The following is a 9,255-nucleotide window of genomic DNA, read 5'->3' as shown; positions in this document are numbered from 1 at the left end:
CCACCACTATACCTCCAGCACCTATAATAATACTGTAGGGCTGAAAATGTTCTCTTATGCTCAGTTTGTCATCAGCAAAACGAGTCATTATGCTTCTACAAGAGACATCTTGGGAGGACCTTCGGTATATCTAACGGCCATAAGCAAATTATTTGGAAAAGATTATTTAAACTGTATATTGGCAGGAATTAAATACTCAAATGTAATAATTTAATGATTAAGGGATTTTTTTTCCAGATGATGTAGTAACTAAAAAATCAAATTGGTGAAAATGTACTTTTAAGAATATATTTAAATGATTGACTTTCTGTGCAGCTCCCCCATTAAGAAGCTGTTTTGTTCCTACTGAAATGGAACCACCACTTAAGGGCTGTGAAATCACGGAGGTTTCTGTGAAGAACTCAGCCAGAGAGACCTGACCTTGTCCAAGCCGGATGCACCTCACCAGCATGTGCAGAGCCCAAAACTGCATGGTGGGGGAGCATTTCTTCATTCTTCTCCGGCTTCTGAGCTGACTCTCAGATGGTGATGTCTATTGTGTTGGGTTGTATAAATTGCTAGCCATGCATCCCTCCCAGAAGGCCCTTGGAGTGCCAAATTTGTGCACGTGTGTGTGTGTGTGTGTATGTGTGTGTATGCATGTGTGTCCATGTTTTCCTGTGTTGTGCTGTACTGTATAGTGGATTGGAGAAGCAGGACTCCTGGGTTAAATAGGGGTAAGTCATGCCTCAGTCATGCCCTTTGGAAAGAACTTTAAAATAAGTGCCAGTGGGCTCTCCGGATTGTTAAATGAGGGATTGAAAGGTCATAGTAATAATGTTGGCAAACTGAAAGAAAACGCACACGTTATCTCATAAATGAAGAAACGGAGGCCTGGAGAGGTTCCATGACCTGCCCAAAGCCACACAACTAGTTAGTGGTAATAGACCCAGCCTAGAGCCTAATTCTCATGGCTCTTAATTAGTGCTCATTTCCTATGCCACACCACCAAAGGTAGCCTGTAAACAAAGCAAAACTGTGAAGGCATTCGGAATATACTTTCTGTGTCCTTATAGCATTTATCACCATTTATTAAAATTATTTGTTGACGTGTTTCCTCCTGTAAATTATGAGCTCCTTAAAATAAAAAAATATGTATTTATTTATTTGCTTCCCCTGTGCCTAGACCCAGTGCCTTACACATAGTGGGCACTAAATACCTTTGGGAGAAAATTCATATTTATTTTGAATTTGTCCTGACCATTCTTACAGGAAGCTACGAAGTGGCCATAGTGGGAAGATATATCAGTTAGTGTCCAGCCAAGGATACATAGTATAGGAAATTAGCTACATAACATGGAAGAACTGGGAAGACAAACAGGGGATGGTGAGGTAATGATCAGAGGTTATTAATGGAGGGAAATTGGGAGGAGGTGGTGCTAAAAGAAGTGTTTAATGTGAACTAGCATCATGGAGGGAATGGTTGTGCTGTAGGATCTGGGGTCTTTGTGGAGATGGACCCAAAGCTGGAGGCCCCAGAGACAGAGGAGAAATACCCATGTCCCCTCCTACCACCACTGTCTTGTCAGTAAATGGAGAAGAAAAGAGGACATGGTCCCTGGGAGCCTGACCCACTCCTCTGGTGGGCTTGGTGCATCACTTCCACAAACACATGCAGGTCCTTCAAGATGATCCACTTCCCTTCGTGCTAATTCACTATGCACCAAGTAGCCCTCAAACCTGAAGCCTAATTCTATTTGCCATGTTTTTTATTTCAACCAAAGTGTGAAAAACTTAAAAAAAAAATAACTGGTCAATGATCCACAAGTAGAGGGGGGAAAATCAGTGAAAACAACTAAAATTTGTTAGTTTAGGGGTTTCTCTTGCTTTTTTTGTAAATTAAGAATGAAGGACCTGGAAGATATGTAGATGGCCAACAAACACAGGAAAGGATGCTCAACATCACTAATCATTAGAGAAATGCAAATCAAAACTACGGTGAGGGGCGGGTCCCAGGAGCTCGGGCGGTGGGAGGAGAGGTAGCGGCCAGAGAGCCCAGCTTTTCGAAGGCTCTCGGCGTGCCGCGGCCCGCAGGCACCGGGCACCCGCCTGCCCCGCCGTCCCGATGCCCAAGAGGAAGTTCAGCTCTGCCGAGGGGGCTGCGAAGGAGGAGCGCAAGAGGAGATCGGCGAGGGTGTCAGCTACACCGGCTCCCGCAAAAGTGGAAACGAAGCCAAAAAAGGCGGCAGGAAAGGATAAATCTTCAGACAAAAAAGTGCAAACAGGGCTTCCCTGGTGACGCAGTGGTTGAGAGTCCGCCTGCCGATGCAGGGGACACGGGTTCGTGCCCCGGTCTGGGAAGATCCCACATGCCGAGGAGCCGCTGGGCCCGTGAGCCATGGCCGCTGAGCCTGCGCGTCCGGAGCCTTTGCTCTGCAATGGGAGAGGCCACAAAAGGGAAAAGGGGAGCAAAGGGAAAACAGGCTGAAGTGGCTAACCAAGGGACCTGCAGAAAAGGGAGAAACTAAAAACAAGGAGAGCCCAGCTTCTGATGAAGCAGGAGAGAAAGATGCCAAGTCTGATTAATATCACACACCTGGTCCTATCAGTGGCCCCTGTCTCCCTTCTTGTACAATCCAGAGGAATATTTTTATCAACTCTTTTGTAAACGCAAGTTTTTTAGTAGCTCTAGAAACATTTTTTTCAAAGGAGGGAATCCCACCTCATCCCATTTTTTAAGTGTAAATGCTTTTTTTTAAGAGATGAAATCATTTGCTGTTTGTTTGTTTTTTGGTACAACCAGAAAATAGTGGGATATTGAATATGGGTGGTTTTTATTGTCTTGGGTGTCAGCTTAACATTCCACAGATGGAGGGTAGCTTTTATATCCTATAATACAAAGCATACTAAATGGCAGTTTGGAGTCAGTTGTGCATTTAATGTCTTAAACACTTCAAATTACTTCTCTTCCCATGTTGTTTTTGGTAAAATTGTTTCCTAAAGCAAACCACTCACCCCTTGGTCTTGGCTCCCCCGGGCAGAATGTTGTGCACTCTGTAACATATTTGGTCATGGTTTTCCAGTTCTTCTAGAAACTGTTAATGTGCTATGAACGATTGACAATTTGAGTATGTAGTGTATATGATATTAAATTATGAATTAGTGGGACTTATCGATGTAACAGCATATCAATATTTGAAGATATTGGTACTAGATATCCTGTGAAGAAAAATTTGCCTCCAACTTTTAAGCTGGAAAGTAACTGGAATAACTGTTCAGAAAAGAATCACAACTGCATGATTTTTTAGATTTTTGGTATGTATGTTGAGAACTGTGTACAAATTGAAATGTCTGTGTACTGATCCTCAAAACAACCAATAAAATCTCATTTATGAAAGAAAAAAAACTACAATGAAGTATCACCTCACACTGGTTAGAATGGCCATCATAAAAAAATCTACAGACAGGGCTTCCCTGATGGCGCAGTGGCTAAGAATCTGCCTGCTAATGCAGGGGACACGGGTTTGAGCCCTGGTCTGGGAGGATCCCACATGCCGTGGAGCAACTAGGCCCATGAGCCACAACTACTGAGCCTGCACGTCCGCAACAAAAGAGGCCGCGATAGTGAGAGGCCCGTGCACCGCGATGAACAGTGGCCCCCGCTTGCCACAACTAGAGAAAGCCCTCGCACTGAAACGAAGACCCAACACAGAAAAAATAAATTAATAAACTCCTACCCCCAACATCTTCTTAAAAAAAAAATCTACAGACAATAAACGCTGGAGAGGGTGTGGAGAAAAGGGAACCCTCTTGCACTGTTGGTGGGAATGTAAATTGATATAGCCGCTATGGAGAACAGTATGGAGGTTCCTTAAAAAACTAAAAATAGAACTACCATAGGACCCAGCAATCCCACTACTGGGCATATACCCAGAGAAAACCATAATTCAAAAAGAGTCATGTACCACAATGTTGATTGCAACTCTATTTACAATACCCAGGACATGGAAGCAACCTAACTGTCCATCAACAGATGAATGGATAAAGAAGATGTGGCACATATATACAATGGAATATTACTCAGCCATAAAAAGAAATGAAATTGAGTTATTTGTAGTGAGGTGGATGGACCTAGAGTCTATCATACAGAGTAAAGTAAGTCAGAAAGAGAAAAACAAACACCGTATGCTAAAACATATATATGGACTCTAAAAAAAAAAAGGTTCTGAAGAACCTAGGGGCAGGAGAGGAATAAAGACACAGATGTAGAGAATGGACTTGAGGACACAGGGAGGGGGAAGGGGAAGCTGGGACGAAGTGAGAGTGGCATGGACACATATACACTACCAAATGTAAAATAGATAGTTAGTGGGAAGCAGCTGCATAGCACAGGGAGATCAGCTCAGTGCTTTGTGACCACCTAGAGGGGTGGGATAGGGAGGGTGGGAGGGAGGGAGGGAGACGCAAGAGAGAGGAGATATGGGGATGTATGTATATGTATAGCTGATTCACTTTGTTATAAAGCAGAAACTAACACACCATTGTAAAGCAATTATACTCCAATAAAGATGTTTAAAAGAAAAAGAATGAAGGACCTAAAACTTTTTGACAAATAAAGCATATATTTCAGCACAACCATGGAGTGTGAGTGAGGGAGTGTGGGCCAGGGCAGCCTCCCAGCAAGGGTCTTGCAGTTGCTTTGATTATTTTACAAGTTCCACATGAGGGTCATCTTTTACATCTAGGTGTTTCTCCCCTCTTTCTTTTGGAAAAAGATAGAAATAAATTCTAGCCCAGAGAAAGAAAGATATCGTGGCCTAGGATTAGGAAAAAGATAAAGAAATAAAAGGAGGGAGATCTAAAACTCCTTCTTGCTGAGACCCTTCCTCCCACTGTCTCCGGCAGTCCTGGCCTCATCCCTGAGAATGAGCTTCCAGAGAAGCCCAGAAAGAACTCCCTTTAGTCTTGACTCTCAGATATGTGCACAGTTAAATTTGTTGATCTCAGTGGTTGCAGCAGAAACGGACAGATATCGACATTTAGACAAAATGCTGCAGGCCAGGTAAAATTGAGATTAAACCAGAGCAGCTCTGAGGTCCAAAGGTGCCCCTGCTCCCCAAGTCTGGCTGGCAAACACATGGCATCAATAAGTATTAGATATTATCAAGGAATTATTGCTAGGGTTCTTAGGTATGATACTGGTAGTGTGGTTAGGAGATTGGGCATAGTCTTAGGAGATGCATGCATAAGTATGTAGGGGTGAAACTTTAATGATGTTTGCAATTTATATTCAAATGATTCAACAAAAATATTATAGATGTAATACATGTATGCATAGCTATATACCTATAAACATAGATGGTTAAATGACACAAATATGGAAAAAAGTTAACTATTAAACCTAGGTGGTGAGTAGAAGGTGTTCTGTATTTTCAAAGCTTTTATGTTTGAAAAATTTCACAATAAAACTCAGGGAAAAATAATTGCTGTCCATTTGGCAATTATAGTTCCTATCATCAACTATTAACATGGAATTACTGTATTATAAAAATCTGTATCTCTTGAGTTTGGCAAATTTGAACCAATTAACTACAGTCTAAGTGAGATAAGGAATGGACTTTCTAAACCTGGTAAGCTTGAGTGATCAAACCCTTGTCTAGATAGAGTTCACCGTGATGAAGCAAGAATTAAGACCCTCCACAATACTGTGACATTCCAACTACGCTAATATAAGTGTCTGTGGTACTGACTTTGACTTAGGGCACTATTCTCAGCTGTTCATTCATTCATTCGGCGTTTAAGCACCTGCTATGGCCCTAAGATTGGGGAATAGGCACAGTCTGCTCTCCAGGAGCTCCTAGACCACAGAGGAGATGAACATGGGAATGAAGTGGGCAGTGAAGTATGACAGGTGCAATGATTCAAGGGGTTACAAGGATAAGAGTGGGGACAAAGGAAGGAGCAGGCATTTCAACTAGGCATCAGTGAAGGACCAGCAGGATGGGATTCAAAAAGGAAGCATATCAGTCAGAGAAGTTAATGAGGGATGATTTATAAAAGTGTGGCTGAGTTAGGGAAAACCAACAATGGATGGTGAAGCCACCAACTGTGGGGACCCATTCCCTGCCCTCAGGGTGAAAGGAGCAAGAGGAAGGGGCACTACCAGAACTCAGAGAAAGCAGTGGTGACTTTCATTTGAAGGATCCCATCAACCTGCAGTGACTCAAAAGAGAGGATGCCAGGGGAGGAAATACCCTGGTCCTGTCCTCCCGTCCAGCTCTCATCTTCCACCAAGACCTCCCACTGGCTCGGCCCAAGTGGAAGCCAGGAGAACAGAAAGCTTGGTTGATGCAGTCCCTAAAGTTCAGCCCCCAGAGGCAGAGGGCAGGGTAGAGAAGGTCAGGGCCAACAATGGTATTCAGCAAAATGGATAATGCTGGAGGGGGCATTAAACAGGAGTAGGGGAAGTGTGGGCCAGGGGGGAAGGTAGAGACGGGGAAGGTAGAGACGTGTCCACTATGGGAGAGTGAAGGACATGTTATACAGCAGGGACAGCATAAGCCAAGGCAGAAGTTAGCCTCACATGCTCAGGAATTGCAGGCGTCTCAAAGTGAGCTTTGAATTGCTTCACCAATAGAAGAAGGGAATTAGTTGTAGCCATCTCCCTCTCTCATGGACACTCCCTTAGGATCAATCTTTTACCATTTTGGCATTTTCATATATGCAAAATAGATGAGCTTTCAATTCCTTGACAATTGGTCCATATGGATCTTAGAAACCTTCACAATAACTCCACAGTTAAGAGTCTTCCAACTATAAGAGACACATACTTAGCTTAATTAGCATAAGCAAAAAGGGAATTAATAACTGAGGCATTCTAGAGGTGGCATGAGTTTTAAACAAAGCCCTATCCAGGCATGGAAATAATGTCACCATTCCTTTTTCTCCCTTTCTTTATCTAGTAACTTTACTTTTTCATCGTTGGCTTCAGTCTCCAGCTGATCTTCTCTAGTTGGTGGCAAAGGTGGCCACCGAAGTTCCAGGGATATTTTGTCTTTACGACCAGTGAGCCAGGAAAAAAGAAGAGCAGCTTCTTTCTCATTCAGCATTCCTATCAGTCCCTCAGTGTGGATTTCCATCAACCCTGATTGTGTTAAATGCCCACATCACCCAAACCTAGTATCCAAGGAGGAAGAAATCTTTGTCATCCAAGATGGTGTGATCATTAGGTGAGGGAAAATGGCAGAGGAGGGGTTGTAATTAGGCCTGGGCAATTCGTAAATGGCCAGAATGATGAGGAGACTAAAATATAGATGGATGTTACTGCAATCCACATGCTGTGGATCCAGCCTTTTCTGCTTCTATTCTCCATTTTCCTCATTTGTTCATGCCGGGGCTGTAAGAAGAGTAACACACCAGTGAACCATAAAGCCCAGTTGTATCTTATAATCCCTTTCTTATTTTTGCAGTTGTTATTGTTTGCCATGATTCATATACCCCTCCAAAAGTAATGCAAAGGCTATTATAATTCTACAGTTTGTTTTACTTTCCTGCATATACATTCATTCAGCCAATAATTGATTGAACAATTAAAATGTGCTAGATAAAACAGTGAATATGAATATAAAATTTTAAATGTTTGGGTGTTTTTATTTGCTAAAATCTAAATTAAGAACTCTTTAAACAGTGAATAACATTACAACCATTTGAAATAAGTTTCCATGTCTACGGCTCTCTGTTGATTATTGGTGTTATTGTTGAAGAAATAATACAATTTTTTTTACCATAAGGAAAGAAAAGAAAGTGATCTTTATGTCTCTTTTTAGTGATTTTTAAAAAATATTCTCAGTCTATTATAAAATATTTAGATTATTTTAAGTCTTGAATAATCATGCTGAACCTTTATCACAGTAATGAGAAGATTTTAACACAAGGTTATTTTCATAAGTATGAATTACATATTTTGTTTATGAGCTAAGTATTTGAATTTGAATGTCTTAATAATTTTTTTTTAATTTATAGAAAAGATTTACTCTGTTGACCTTTTTAATACTCTGCTTTCTCACTGGCTATCTATCCTAAACTTTTCTTCCATGTTAGTAGAAATTGTTGCAGTGAGAGGAGTGGAAGTGCCAGCCAGTCAGAAACCAGCATATTAAAAAGGTCAACATCGTACAGTTTTCTTCTATAATTCATAAAAATATTAAACATCCAGTATTTCATCTCAGGCCCAAGATTGTAATAAAAGCAGAAAATAGCACAATATTAATTCATCTTCATGACAAATATTGTAATGTGAAAGGAAGTATACAAGCTACAAATATTTGGTTACCATTTAAAAAATATTTTCCATCCTTTACAATGTAATGAGAATAAATTTATACTTCCTCAAGTTGAGCACTTTCACTAACTACCTACTTTGAAATTAATAGGACTCCTTTGGGACTATATTGAAATTAGACTTTATCCCCAAGAGAGCTACCAGTACCACTAGTAGCTAATAAAAGACATTCATTATTTTTAAAAAATAAGTAGAAGTTTTATTTTGGCTAATAGTTCACTTTTGCTGTTATTAAGTTATTTGAATATGACCAATTATAATTTTCTCACCATTTTAGATGGTTATTTCATTTCTACCTTTATATCAACATAATTCCCAAATAAAGTAGTATTCTTTCATGATTAATTCTATCATATGACAGAGTTGCATTATATAACTAAGAAGAACAGAAATAAGGACTTGTATATTCAGAGTCTGAAAGAACTCAGTCAATCAATTCCAATCAGACAGTAAGCCTCATATGCATTCAACACAGTTTTGTATTTGTCTTTTCGTTTGTGTGTATGTGAGGTGAGAGGGAGGAAAACCAGAGACCTAGCAGGACTCAGAATCCAGCTCAAATCATTTATTTAAAGGACTGATGGCAGAGTTGTGAACAGGAGTGAGGGAACCTGCAAGGTAGATGCAGCCAGAGACTAGCAACAGCAGAATTTCATTAATGCCTCTAGGAAGAAGGGCAAGGGGCGGAAATGATGGCAGAGCCCTGTAAGATCTGGAGCTCTGGATGAGGAGCTGGCACCAGGAGCCATAGCATGGAAGCATGAAGCCCCTGGCCAAACAATGAAGAAGAGCAGGGAGGAGAGAGGAGGGAAGAAATACCTGGACCTCTCTCCTCCCCCATCCTACTGACCAAACCCAACCTAATGCCAGCTGTCAAGGAAGCCTGGGTGAGGGAGGCACCGGTGCCAGGCTCTCTGGCTCAGAGCAGGAAAAGG

At 41.3% G+C, this 9,255-nt stretch overlaps 1 pseudogene; it reads left to right on the top strand.

The window, feature by feature from the left end:
• Positions 1-2,104: 2,104 nt before the first annotated feature.
• Positions 2,105-2,633, top strand: LOC132495322 (non-histone chromosomal protein HMG-14-like; annotated as a pseudogene).
• Positions 2,634-9,255: the final 6,622 nt, after the last annotated feature.

Source organism: Mesoplodon densirostris, chromosome 8 (assembly GCF_025265405.1).
Source record: "Mesoplodon densirostris isolate mMesDen1 chromosome 8, mMesDen1 primary haplotype, whole genome shotgun sequence".
In the NCBI taxonomy this organism is placed as follows: Eukaryota; Metazoa; Chordata; class Mammalia; order Artiodactyla; family Ziphiidae; genus Mesoplodon; species Mesoplodon densirostris.
This window is presented reverse-complemented; position numbering and strand designations above follow the sequence as displayed.